This window comes from Cynara cardunculus, assembly GCF_001531365.2.
Source record: "Cynara cardunculus var. scolymus isolate 2C chromosome LG 13, CcrdV1, whole genome shotgun sequence".
Lineage (NCBI taxonomy): Eukaryota > Viridiplantae > Streptophyta > Magnoliopsida > Asterales > Asteraceae > Cynara > Cynara cardunculus.
The window spans coordinates 22295620-22309852 of record NC_037540.1 but is presented as its reverse complement, the minus strand read 5'-3'; the positions used below and the strand labels follow the sequence as shown (position 1 = coordinate 22309852).

At 35.1% G+C, this 14233-nt stretch overlaps 1 non-coding gene across 1 annotated transcript; it reads left to right on the top strand.

The window, feature by feature from the left end:
• Nucleotides 1–10662: 10662 nt before the first annotated feature.
• On the top strand, nt 10663–10735 carry TRNAK-UUU. Its single transcript has one exon. It is a non-coding gene; the product is annotated as a tRNA-Lys (tRNA).
• Nucleotides 10736–14233: the final 3498 nt, after the last annotated feature.

Below are 14233 nucleotides of genomic sequence, written 5' to 3'. Positions count from 1 at the left end.
CGTAGAACCTTAGATCAACCTAAGTCAGCTCCTCTTGATCTGTCCAATGAGGAGTGTTTCAACTGTGGCAAGAAAGGTCATTTTGCTGCTGAGTGCAAAAGCAAAAAGATCTCTAAGCATCATCCTTATCAACCCTCTAGCCGATCCTCTCACGACAAGTACAAAGCAAAGTACAAGAGAGCAAAGGCAAAGAACCAAAGCCTTCAAAGAAAAGGTAAGGGTCTCATGGCTGAGACTCATGACTGGATTGATGAGCCAACCTCTTCCTACAGTGCTGAGGACATGACACGTATGTGTCTTATGGCCAAAATTCAAGAGACAGAAGGCTCTGTGAAGGGATTCTCCTCTTTTGCTGCTGTTGATGTACCTTCTACCTCCAAGGATGCCAAAGATCTGGTCAAACAAAAGAAGGTAAACAACTTATGTTCTCTCTCTGAATCTGAAAAGGTTTAAGCTTATGATTCTTTATTTGTTGATCTATACAATGCTAGATCTGCTAAAAGAAGTTGACCTTGAAATTAAAAGTCTAACTAGTCAGTTACATAAATGCATGAATCAACTTAAAGACTTTGATAAGTTGAAAATGACCTGAAAGAACATAAGTTAATAAACAATGTTCTTAACAAAGAAAAAACTAAGGTCTATGAGAAGCTGGAGAAAGAAAAATCCATTCTTCAAAAATGGGCTAGATCATCCAAGAATCTTGATAAAATCTTACATGATCAACTTCCTAGTGAAATAAAAGACTGGCCTAGGTTATGATTATCTGGATCTATGTACTCTTGATGACTCTATGTGCATTTCTTCTCACATTTACCCTTTCTCCTCTTCATCTCATTTATTTGATTTTGTTGGATCTCTTCTTCCTAGATTTAATGATAATGGAAAATCTCTTAAGTTCGGAATTTTTGCCAAAGCTAAAAGTCCATACTCTGAAATTGAGAATGTTCCTGTCGACTGTGTGTTTAACTCTCTCTCTCTCTCTCTTAAGAAATCTCTTGATGCATGCTCATCTAAATCTAAAACTTCTGACCATCTGAAACATCCTTTGAATCGTCGTTTCTCTGTTGTTGAGAAAGGCAAGTCTGTGGACAAGCCTATCAAGAATAAGAAGCCAAAATCCAAACTGAAGATGAAACATAAGCCTTTGTCTACCTCTTCTAAGTCAGTTGTTGCTTCTCAGTCTGGTACCTTAGTACCTTCTGTTACTGAGTTCGTTCCTAGACTAGTATCCTTGAAAAAGGCTTCCAAGGTTTCTAGCTCTTCTCAGAAACCAATCCATGAGTCTGAAAAAGAGATTCTTGGTCCAAAACCCTCTTCTTCCTCTATCCCTCTCTCCAAAGCTTCTTCCTATTTCAAAAAAAATACAAGAAGCATGTTAACACAGTTAAGCACACACCTTTAATTTCTATTAAACTTGTGTTCATTTATCGAAAATATTATAACTATGGTGACACTTTTCATATGGCTAAGAACTGTCCCAAGGAAAGAATCTCTAGGCAGTAAGAGAAGAGAAAGAAGAAAATACTCCTAATCCCATTGAACCCACTGTAAAATGGGTACCTAAAAACTGATTTATCTATGTTTGTAGGGCTTAGGACACCGACAGGTTTGGTACTGGAAACAAGTCCCTATTGATCAACTATGTGTCTGAACCTGGTCCTTATGTAACCTTTGGAGATAATGCCAGAGGTATTACTAAAGGATTTGGTATTCTTTCTAACGGCTCAGTTACCTTCAACCGAGTAGCTTATGTTGATGGACTGAAGCACAATCTATTAAGCATCAGTCAACTGTGTGATCTCAACTTCATTGTAAAATTTGAAGAAAACCAGTGTTCAATTCTTGACTCTTCTGGCAAGAAGGTACTAACTGGTATCCGAAAGGATAATGTCTATGTGATCAACATGTAATATTCTAGCTCTTCCGACGCCAACTTTTGTTTCTACTCCGAGGCTACTACTGATCAAAATTGGCTATGGCACAAAAGGTTGTCCCATCTTAACTTCAAAACCATCAACAATCTTTCTAACAAAGATATGGTTATTGGACTTCCAAAGATGTCATATGTCAAAGTGAAGTTGTGTGCTGCTTGTGAAAAAGACAAGCAAACCAAAGCAAGTTTCAAGTCCAATATATGCTCTTCTATTTCTACTCCTTTGCGCATGCTTCACATTGATCTCTATGGTCCTGTGAGCGTTCAAAGTTTAGGTGGAAAACGTTATACTCTTGTTATTGTTGATGAGTACTCAATATATACTTGGGTCTTCTTTCTTCAACACAAGAGTGATGCAGCTGAAAAAATTATCAACTTTGTGAAGCGGACTRAAGTCTTGAATGGTCAACTTGTCAGATCAATTCGAAGTGACAACGGCACTGAATTCAAAAACAGTGTTCTTGAAAGATTCTTTGATGACAAGGGTATTTCTTAAAAAAATTCAGCAGTTCGGACTCCACAACATAATGAAGTTTTTGAAAGGAAAAATTGTACACTATGTAAAGCTGCACGTTCTATGCTAAGTGAAGCAAGTCTTCCAACCTACTTTTGGGCTGAACCTGTTAATACTGCTTGCTTTACTCAAAATAGGTCTATAATTATGAAAATACACAGTAAGACTGCTTATGAAGTATTTCATGGTAGAAAACCAAACATCAGCTTCCTTCATGTGTTTGGTAGTGCATGTTTTATTCTGAATGACAGAGATCAGTTAGGAAAGTTTGATTCTAAATCTGATGAAGGAATCTTTGTTGGTTACTTTCTCTTCTCTAAAGCCTATCGGGTATACAACATGCATCGTCAGTGCATTGATGAATCTGTCAATGTCAGATTTGATGAATCTGGATAGGTGCCTGCAACATCATCATTTCAAAGTGATGATCTTGAGCTAAATAAGTGGTTAGAATCTCACTTCTATGAGAATTCAACTCCAATCCGTGGACATCCACACTCTAATGGAGATGTTGTTACACCTGTTGAGGAAGATGAGAATGAAGATCATTCATTCAACATGGATATACCATCAGTCTGTCCTGAACAAGAACCAGCCGATCCGACACCTCTTTCCTGTGTGGAACCCTCAACTGGTGTCGATGTTCCTATTTCTTCTACTAGGAACATCGGTGACCCAACTCAGTAGTCATTTATTCCAATTCTCTGACGAATGCTGACGGTGCCTCTACCTCTCTTCTTCTTCTTCTTCCTCCTACCACTAAGTGGACTAAAGATCACCCAGTGGAGCAAATTATTGGTGATCAGCAAGCAGGTGTCCAAACACGTCGCGATGCTGGTAATATTTGTTTGTATGTCAATTTTCTATCTCTCATCGAGCCTAAAAGGATTGAAGAAGCCCTTGATGATCCTAGTTAGATCAGTGCCATACAAGAAGAATTGTTGCAGTGCAAGCATAACAAAGTTTGGAGACTGGTCCCCCGACAAACCAACAAAACAATTATTGGCACAAAGTGGATCTTCATAAATAAAATGGATGAGAACAGAACGGTGACTCGGAACAAGGCCCGACTCATTGCCCAAGGTTAAGGCAAGAGTAAGGCATTCATTATGATGAGACATATGCTCCAGTAGCATGTTTGAAAGCTATCGGAATCTTCTTTGCCTAACCTGCATTCAAGAGCTTCAAAGTTTTCCAGATGGATGCCAAAAGTGCCTTCTTGAATGCGAAACTTACTGAAGAAATCTATGTGAAGCAACCTCCAGGCTTTGAGGATCCTAAACATCTAGGGTATGTCTATAAATTAGACAAAGCTTTGTATGGTCTCAAACAGGCTCCTCGTGCATGGTATGACACTCTCTCTACTTTTCTTTTGGAAAACGGCTTCTCCCGTGGTAAAATTGACAATACCCTTTTTATTAGGAAACATAAAGGTAATGTTATTCTTATACAAATTTATATGGAGAATATCATATTCGGTGCCACTAAAGAATCTATGTGTAGAAAGTTTTCAAAACTCATGCAAAGTAAATATGAAATGAGTATGATGGGTGAACTCACATTTATCTTGGGTTTTGCAAGTCAAGCAATCCGACAAAGAATATTTATAAATCAAAGCAAATATGTTTTAGATCTTTTAAAAATTTTGATTTTAATGAGTGTTCTTCCATGAAAACCCCTATGGCAGCCACCTTGAAACTGAATGCAGACCCCGATGGCAAATTCGTAATGTGACCAGTTATAGGGGAATGATCAGCTCCTTACTTTATTTACTGCTAGCTGACCAGATATAATATTCTCAACATATCTTTGTATAAGATACCAAGCGAATCCAAAGGAATCTCACTTGGCAGCTGTTAAACACATTTTCAGGTACCTGAAGGGTACTCCCAATCTAGGTCTTTGGTATCCCAAAGACTCGGGTTTTGATCTAACAGGTTTTTCAGATTCTGATAATGTAGGTTGCAAAATTGACAGAAAGAGTACAAATGGTAGTTGTCAACTGTTGGGTGGAAAGTTAGTCAGTTGGACTAGCAAGAAGCAACACTTTGTGTCCACCTCAACAGCTGAAGCTGAGTATGTTGCTGCAGGTAGTTGTTGTGCACAAGTTTTGTGGATGAAAAATTAGTTAGCTAATTACGATCAGTTGTTCAGAGAAATTCCTATTTTTTGTGACAATTCAAGTGTCATTGCTATTGCCAACAATCTAGTTCTTCACTCTCGTACAAAGCATATTGATATTCGATATCACTTTATCAGAGATCATGTGTTGAAAGGTGATGTTGAACTTCACTTTATCCCCACAGACTATCAACTCGCTGACTTGTTTACCAAGCCTCTTGATGAAGCTCGGTTTAATTTTCTAATCAGTGAGTTGGGAATATTAAATGTTGACAAATATTTTTTTTGAGTCTTCACTAATTCTTTTGGGTTGTGTGTCTTCTCTAAAACTGTTGTTGTGTCATTTGCTCAAAAATAGGCTTTGTCTGGTATCTGTGTGAGTATCTTTTCTCTCTTTTTAAAATATTGATTTTTTGAAAATGATGGGTTTTACACTCGTATAATTTTTCTTGAAAATTAATTTCTATTTTCTCTCTAAAAGTATCTGTGTGTCTTCATTTTCTTTTGTTGGCCTAACCATTCCGGCCGTTCTAGTCGTGCCAGCCGTTTTACCTGTTCCATCTGTGCCGCCCCATGCCGCGTTCTGCGTGACCCACCACGTGTGCCGTGTGCCACACCACGTGTGGCGCGTGCCGCGTGACCCACCGTGCATGTCGTGTGACGCACCGCGCCTGCCATGTGATGCACTGTGCGTGCTGCGTCCCGTGCCACGTGCGTGTCGTGCCGGCCGTGGCCCCCGTGCCAGTCGTGCCGCCTCCCCACCTGTGTCGTGTCGGCCATGCCGTCCTATGCCGCGTGTCGGCGGTGCCGGCCATGCCGTCTGTGTCGCATGTTCAACCTGTTGTTCTGCACACACCAAACACATACACACCAAACACACACTCATCAAACACACACACCTCATAATCCAACTATCATTTGTTCCTTACCCAAACCGATCGGCCTCTCCTCATTCTCTGTCTCTCTCCTTTCGGCCTCTCCCCAAGCCGATCCCCTATACAAACCGATCCCCCCTTTTTTTCTCCTTAAAACCCCTTCCTCCCCTCTCTCTATTCATTCATCCTAAGCCGAACCCCCCCTCAAGTCTTTATCTCAAACTGATTACCCCATTCGGCCTAACCCTCTCTCTCTTTCGGCCCCTCCGTCAAACCAACCCTCTATCCTTCGACCTCTCTCTTCACAACCCAACCCTCTCTCCTTCGGCCTCTCACTCCCAAACCTACCATCTCCCCTTCCCTCAACATAACCGTTTCTCTCATTCGGCCTCCCTTACTCTCTCTCACCGATCTCACACAAGCCGATCCTTACACACACAAACCGAACCTTACACACACAAGTCGATCTCACACAAGTCGATCCTTACACTCACTCTCCCTCACTCTTGATTCTTCCTCTACAAAGACCAAGAAGCCTAAAAGGGCTAAAAACACATCTCCAACCAAGGACTCTCACAGTCCAAGGTTGTTGAAGTTGGTCCTACTGAGCCTAGGACATCTGTTATACACTCCCTAGCTCCTCAGTGTCCTCTCAACAGAACACTGTTGTACATGAGCGGATCCAACATCACTCCACCTTGGTGTCTCTACACGACCTTGGTGATGACTCAGATACCTCCCCTTTCCGAGATCCTTCATCTCCTCCACATGCTCATGTCCTATCACCCGAGATTGATGATCTTGATGATATTGCACGGATGGATGATTTCTCAGCTACGGCTGGTAATGACATCCCTTTTCTTCATTATCTGCTTATGGATGTGGGTGGTGAGTCTTACCTGCCTACTACTTCTACTACTGTGGTAATCGGTGACCCGCCTCTCGTAGGCGTCGATGATACATACATTGAGATTCACGCTGGTGTTGCTGATACAGATATTGAGCCTCACGCCGATATCGCTGATACATATGTTGAGCCTCACGCCGACATCTATGATATTCCCATCGGTGACTTTCAGGGTGACGATGGTACTAAGAGTATTGCAGCTTCTTCTTCGGACAGGTCAACAAGCCCAATCAAAGCTTGCTCACCTACTAATGTTTCTTATTCTAGTCTTCTGGGCATTCTCCATTACCAGTGTTTCTCGTCTACTGAGTGCCATAGGTACTTCGTTCACCCCTCTTCTCATGCTACTACTTTTGTGCCTTCCTTCATTGCCAATGTGGAGGGTCCCACAGTTCCTGCTCGTCTACCTTACCTTGTTCCCAATAAGGGGGAGAAGACAATAGACCCTACTACCAGTAAAAACGGGGACGACTCAGCATCTAGCTTTTCTGCCTCTTCTTCCTCATCTGATGTTGACTCAGACATTGATGCTCCTATTGAGGGGGAGCTAGTTAATCATGACAAAGTTGCAGTATCTGTTGAGGGGGAGCAGCCGAGTTTATGCCTACAATATCTGTTGAAGGGGAGTACCAGCAGGTCAACTCTTGTCAAGCATTTCAGTTGAGTATGCGGCCAACTCGCAGAGAGTTTGTATTGGATCACTTGTATCCACTCCATGAAAAGATACAAATGATCAAGATGCACTACAAGCCGCCTTCCCCTCCTCAACTCTCATCTCTTAAGCTGTTGTTGAATAAAGGTGATCCATCTATGTGACTTCTTCTTCTTTACTATCTTCTTCACTGTAAGTATTTAATTCATTGTTTAGTATAGATGTAATTTATATTTTTATATTTACTTCAATTGTTTTCATTCTTTATTTGTTTATTTCTGATTCATTATTTTTTTTTGTATATACGTTTACAGTTTAAGAAAATCAAAAATCAAATAAAAATCAAAATAAAAAAATTTAAATAAATTGAAAAGAAAAGAACCCAAAAAGAATATGTACATGGGTCACAGAATTTATAAGTTCTTCTTCTCAAAGAATTTTTAGAGTTTGTGTATCTTGTATTTATTTATTTTTCTAAGTGTTTGTATCATCATCAAATAGGAGGAGATTGTTGGGTCACTTAGTGATTTGGTGATGACCCACGGATCTGTTCATCTACCTTAGCAACACTTAGTAGTTATTAGTTCTTTGTATATTGGTGTCTTGGTACATACTTAAGTCATTGGCAAAATCGAAGACAAGCGAATGTAAAGACAGAAGGTCACTGATGCGGTGTTGAGGATCAACTGTCTAATATACACACCAAGAATCCTGAGTAGCTGAAATAATGATTGAAAATATTTTAAAGCTACAAACCGATTGAAGGAAGATCTTCATGGACCGAAGATTGAAAATCTTCATGGACCCAAGATTGAAGATCTTCATAGACTGAAGATTGAAAATCTTCATGGATCGAAGATTGAAGATGTTCATGGGCCGAAAATTTGTGAGTAGTTGTTTGAAGCTACTAATCCATCCAAAGAAGATCTTCCTACAGATTGACCATATCTCTGCAAAAGTTTGTTTTTGCATGAACAATGTTGTATGCACGTTGTGTACGATGAAAATGATATATCAACAATGGTCAAGTCAACCCCAGCCTTTTTAGCCTCAGGTGACAAGTGTCCCCATGCATTAAATGTTGAAGGTAGTATAAAAGGCAATGTGCTTCTCCCATGCATACTACTGGCTTTTTGAAAGATTACTTAGTGCATTCACAAGGCAATCGGCTATTCTCTTCTACTCCCTTGTTTTCCTGTGTGCAAAGAAAATCTTAGTGTTCTTAACGTACTTTCAAGAACTCTTTATGTTGTTCATGTAAGATTGTTTAGGTTAGGTTTTTGTTTCCTATCTTCCGCAACAATCTTTTGTATCTCTGTGTGTGTTAATTCTTGATATACATCAATAAGAAATATAAAAGTTAAAAAAGTCTGTGTAATTGTATTCAACCCCCCTTCTACAATTACTTTATGTTTATTAATATCCCCTTCGGGACTAACAAGTTATTTTATTACTATTAATTAAAAATAAATATTAATTATTCATAAAATATTAGTAAAAATTAATTATTACTAATATTAGTAAATATTAAATCCAATTATTAATTGTTCATAATTGGTTAATAAAAAAAACACATTTTCAATGTATTTAGTTAATAAATGATTATACATTTTTCATATGGTACAGGTGTAAAATGAAAAATAAAAATGTATTGATATAAAACAAATTAATTCACAGGTATTCATGATATTTAATAGTATTATTAAATCTAAAAATATTCAATATTGGCTCAATTCGAACGTATTGACGAAATGATTATAATGATGTAATTTGTAAAAAAAACACATTTTTTAAATGCATTTTAGTTCATACTCGATTATTTACATTAATATAATAAGGGTGTAAATGAAAAATGAAAAAGTAAGAGATATAAGGTAAATCAAATTACTAATTATAAAGGAATACAATGTAATTTTAAAATTGAAAATGATTTGATGGAAGGTTGTAATCTTTAAGAACTTATACAAGATTCTTAATTAACTGTACCTCTTAAAAATTCAAGAATAACTGAAACTTCTGTTTTTAATATAATATAAATATACGATTATTTATGTTAATATGATAATGGTGTAAAATAAAAAATAAAAAAAGTAAGGGATATAAAGTAAATCAAAGCACTAATTATAATTAAGGGTATAAAATATAATTTTGAAATTTAAATGATTTGGTGGTATATCGTGGGAGGTTGTACGCTTTAAGAGTTGTACAATACCCTTAAATGGCTGTACCTCTTAAAAATTCAAAATAATCATAACTTAGTCTTTTTTAATATGGTATGGATACAGATAATATAGATATAGATAAAACCATAAGGACAAAAAAAATATGAAGAAAAATAAATTGCATGAAAAATATTTGATTATTTTAGCATAAACAATAATAGAATAATAAAATTTTCATATGTTTAATTCACCAGGTCCAATAGCAAGCACCAGTTCAACTTGGGGAGGGGATGATTTAGTAGCAGCGGATGACAAAGTAGTTTTATTATTTATTCCATTTATAAGAACCCTTAAATCCAAAGAGTATAGCATCCTTGATATTCATCAAAAAATATGTGGTTTTATTAAATAAAAAAGACATAATTAATGAAAAAACAGCCAAAAACGATTTTTAATAAACCAAAAAGACTAAAATATTCCTATTTTAAATGAAAGATTTTTAATAAATTTAGTCTCAGAGACGAAAACAACATTAAATTACAAATCATATAAATGAAAAACAAAATTTAAAACAACAGAGACGAAAATCGTAGCTTACTTGAATATAAGACAAATTAATTCGTATGTATTTATGATATTTAATAGTATGAGTAAGTACACAAATATTCAATATTAGGCTCCTTTCGAATGTATTGATGAGACGATTGTAATGGTATAATTTATAAAAAAAAGAATGTGAATTTTTAAAATGTATTTTAACTCGTATACGATTATTTATGTTAGTATGATAAAAGTGTAAAATAAAAAATGAAAAAAATAAGAGATATAAAATAAATTAAATAACTAGTTATTATGATAAAAAGTGTAACTTAAAATAATAAAATGATTTGATTTTGAATATCATCCACGATGGACCAGATAGATAAGAGTGCAAAATTAAAAATGAAAAAAATAAGAATATAAAATAAATTAAATAAATAACTATAAAGTAGAAAATATAAGTTTAAAAACAATTCATTATGTATTTATGATATTTAATAATACGATTAAATTAAAAAATATTCGGTCTCATTTTAAAGGTATTGACGACACGACTATAATGATATAATTTGTAAAATAAATAAACGTATTTTTAATGCATTTTAGTTTATATACGATTACTTATGTTAATATGATAAAAATATAAAATGTAAAAAAATAAAAAAGTAAGAGATATAATGTAAATTATATAAATAATTATAAGGGCATAAACTATAATTTTAAAATTAAAGATATTTAATTTTCAATATTAATCAACAAGCTTTAACCATTATACATTTTGCATAATAAGTTATATCTTTTAAAAATGTCACAAATAACAGTTCATGAATTTAATTAAAAATAGGTTTAACGTTATTGGACTCGTTTTTAATACGATGATTGTAACGAAGCTTGGAAATGTGTTTAGAGACTAGAATTTCAAATATATAGAATAAATAAGTAAGAGTGTCATAAAGCCGTTCTAGCTCAGTTGGTAGAGCGCGTGGCTTTTAACCACGTGGTCGTGGGTTCGAGTCCCACGGATGGCGTTTTGTGATCATTTCTTTTTTAACTTAACAACATTATTTATGACTTTAATTATATTGTCTAACATAAATCTTTAATATATATTTGTCTTATAAACAACTAGTTGTATTCATATGGTGCAGTCTCGATGAAAAAACTACGAAATCTTTAAATCATGTTTTCTTCTATTTTCTCTCTTAAATTTGATTGTGTTGTTTTGACTCAAAATCTCTACAAGATAAACAAATCTAATAAAAACCAAAATCCTTCTAAATGTATCACATATAACATTTAAACTTTTATGAATATTGAAATGTTTGCGTAGAATCTCACAAGTCAACCACCCATTTTAAAACACCAATGGCTTTATTTTTGAGTTTTTATCATAAATAACTAGATAGGCTAAAATATTAATTTTTTGGTTATTTCAAAACTTTTTTATAAAACAATCAAGAAACCATAAGTCAACATCAAAAGACATTGTTTCTCAGTGTCATAAGTTGCAGCAAGTCTTTGTCATGCCGCAAGTTACAACATGTCTTTCCGGTGTCGCAAATTGCGACTTTGACTTGCTTTTTGTGCGTCAACGCATGTCCCTATGGTGTCGCAAACTGCGACTTCACCTTACTTTTTGTGCGTTGACACATGTCCTTATAGTGGCGCAAGCTACAATGTCTCATTTTATTTTAACAGTGCACACACTTTCCATGTGGATGCGTCTCAAAATGTCAAAAACCATAAAGAAAAGTGTTTTACAATGTTAACTTATTTTTCCTACATGATTATTTACAATAGTAACCCTTCATTTTCTTTTTAAAACCCAATCAATTGGCTGGGACTTGGAGGTACAAAGCCACAAGGAAAATTTGTACTACTTGTGTTGTGACACTAAGGGGACGTTTACTAAAAGCTTACCGGTAAGTGTTAACTGTGTAATTTTCCTTACCTGATAAACATGACAAGGGCCAAAAATCTTACCCGGTAAGAGCAATAATAAAGATGAAGAGTCTTACTCGGTAAGTGAGGGTGACAACTCTTACACGTGTAAGCGCTTACTGGGTAAATTGTTGCATATGATACCATTATGATATACTACAATCTTACCCGGTAAAATAAATTATAGTGTTGACTCCTTAGGATAAGTGCTTACCGGATAAACATTTAGTTTAATGGCCCCTAATCTTGGAAAAAGAATTACTAGGCTGTCCCTAAAGGTCCAAATTTCACGTTTTCAACCTTCTCTAATAATTCAAATTTAAAAATAATAAGTTTGATTATTTGAAATGAAAAATGCTCTAATATCATCTTCAATTAATTGAATTATAAAAATCTAGTTTTCTATTTGTATTTTTTCATATCACATTTTTTAATATTAACTTATTAAATTAAGAACTTTCAATAATCATTTTATTTTATAATTATTAATAAATATCAAATATTTATTTTGAATGCCAACTTTTGTTTTCTAGTTTGTATATTATATCATTATTAACAAATATCAAATTATATTTTAATAAATATATAAATTTAATAATATATTACACTTATTAATAATTAAACATATACAACTCGTATCACATGGATAAAAAATGGATTTGTGAACTCACTCCAAACATGTTGCAAATATGAATCATCTCAAGAAGAATACCAGTGATGAAGTGGTTCACATGTAAATGTTGGAGAAGCATCTTTTAATTATCTTTTGTGTAATACCATTGGCTAATGCTACTTGTGAATACTTGCACTTTCTTTTGATTCCTTAATTTCCTAGTAAATAATGGAGCTTAGTAGTTAATCTTGCTACTTAGCTATTGTGGTCAACTTTTAGTCTTAAGTTTAAAAGCTTTTGGTACTTCATTATTGCAACATCTGTTTACGTTTTCATAGCACTTTACAATTCTTATCATTTACTTTGCATGCACTTACATTAGCATTTTCAATTAAGTCTTGCATTACTTTTCAAGTAATGATGGACTAAACACCCTAGCTTCGGTTTAAGTGAAGGTTTGGGAGATAAAATTCGATGTGATAGTGGATAATTGATTTCACTAATAGCTAATAACTCCCCTATTTACTCAGTTGCCAAGTTTCATCCAAGTGATTCTTGACAAAGTGACGCATAACTTGGATGCACTGGAGTTAAATGTAAGCCAGCATAGATTTTTAGAGCGCTAAGTGTTATAGATGGCTATAAAAAGTTGTGTCAACCTTTGCAAACTTTATGGAAAGAAAGGTAAGGTCTATATTGTGCTTAGAATTATACCCAATTGGGTGCTGCTAGCATAAAGATATAATCTCTATCTCAAAGGAGAGTTGTTCAATTGAATGGACAATTAATAATAAGTAGTTGGATTGGCTCTCCCTGCCTGCGCTTTGGGTCTCATGCCTTGTTTTGTTTTAAATCCAGTGAAGGTAGTTCAGAACTATTGATCCAGCATCCCACGGGTCATGTTGTAGCAATGTCACATCACATTGTTGCTAAACTTTAGCCTAAACTTACACCCTTGCTTACTTTTAATCTGCTTGTAACATTTTGAATAGTTGTTAACTCAATCAATATTATTCCTTCAAATTCACCATCTAAAATCTCTTTTTAAGCTTGGCTTGGATTAGTGCTTGTTTTCATTATCCTGTGGATTAGTATTCGATACTTTATACCAATTTATTACTTGTTTCAAACGATATTGGATTAGCATGTACACTTGCATGATATTCCATTTGTCATTTTTGGGTTGCATAATCCACGAATCAGTACCATTGATAAAATAATATCAACTGGTATAGTATGTATCGTTTTGGTGGTGCTTTCCCTTGTAAGATATTGTTAAATAAATTTGATCGTTGAGCACGTTGATATCATTATGTGATCCTTAGATGCCAATGAATGCATGCGATATGCATAAGTCTAGAAATGCAACAACTTCAAGCATAAGTGTCGGGAACCAATGATCAACGTGAGTAAACTGACCTTTCCAAGCATAGGACATTTTTTCCATTCCCAATGCATACAACAAGACTACCAAATATACATGGAAATCCATGTCTTTGTTCATGCATTTGAAGCAAGCGCTGAGAGTGAGAGTGACCGAAGATTGAGAGACATGAGGTTATAGATTTAAAGGCGACAATCATCAATAAAAAAGGCAGGGAGGAAGAGGCGAGAACAAAAAGAAGTGCATTAAAACCATAGCAATCTTACCCAATTGTAACAAATCAACTGGGTAAGATTATCACTGCCATAGATTCCTATTAAATTTTATCTTGTTGCTTAGCGAGGTAAAAACATACACAACATTACCCTCATTGCTTAAAACTAATCATATAAGATCTTGAGCGAAAAATAACTCTCCCACTGTCACCCAATTGAGTGATAAGCAACTGATCAGTACTAAAAAATCTGGTTTTTTCGACGGCAAAAAAACAGACCTTTTAAAAAATAAGATTTTAAAAAATCTCATTTTTCTTGGGTTAAATGAGGAAGTAATGACCATGTTCATAGTAGTGACACATTCACCCACACA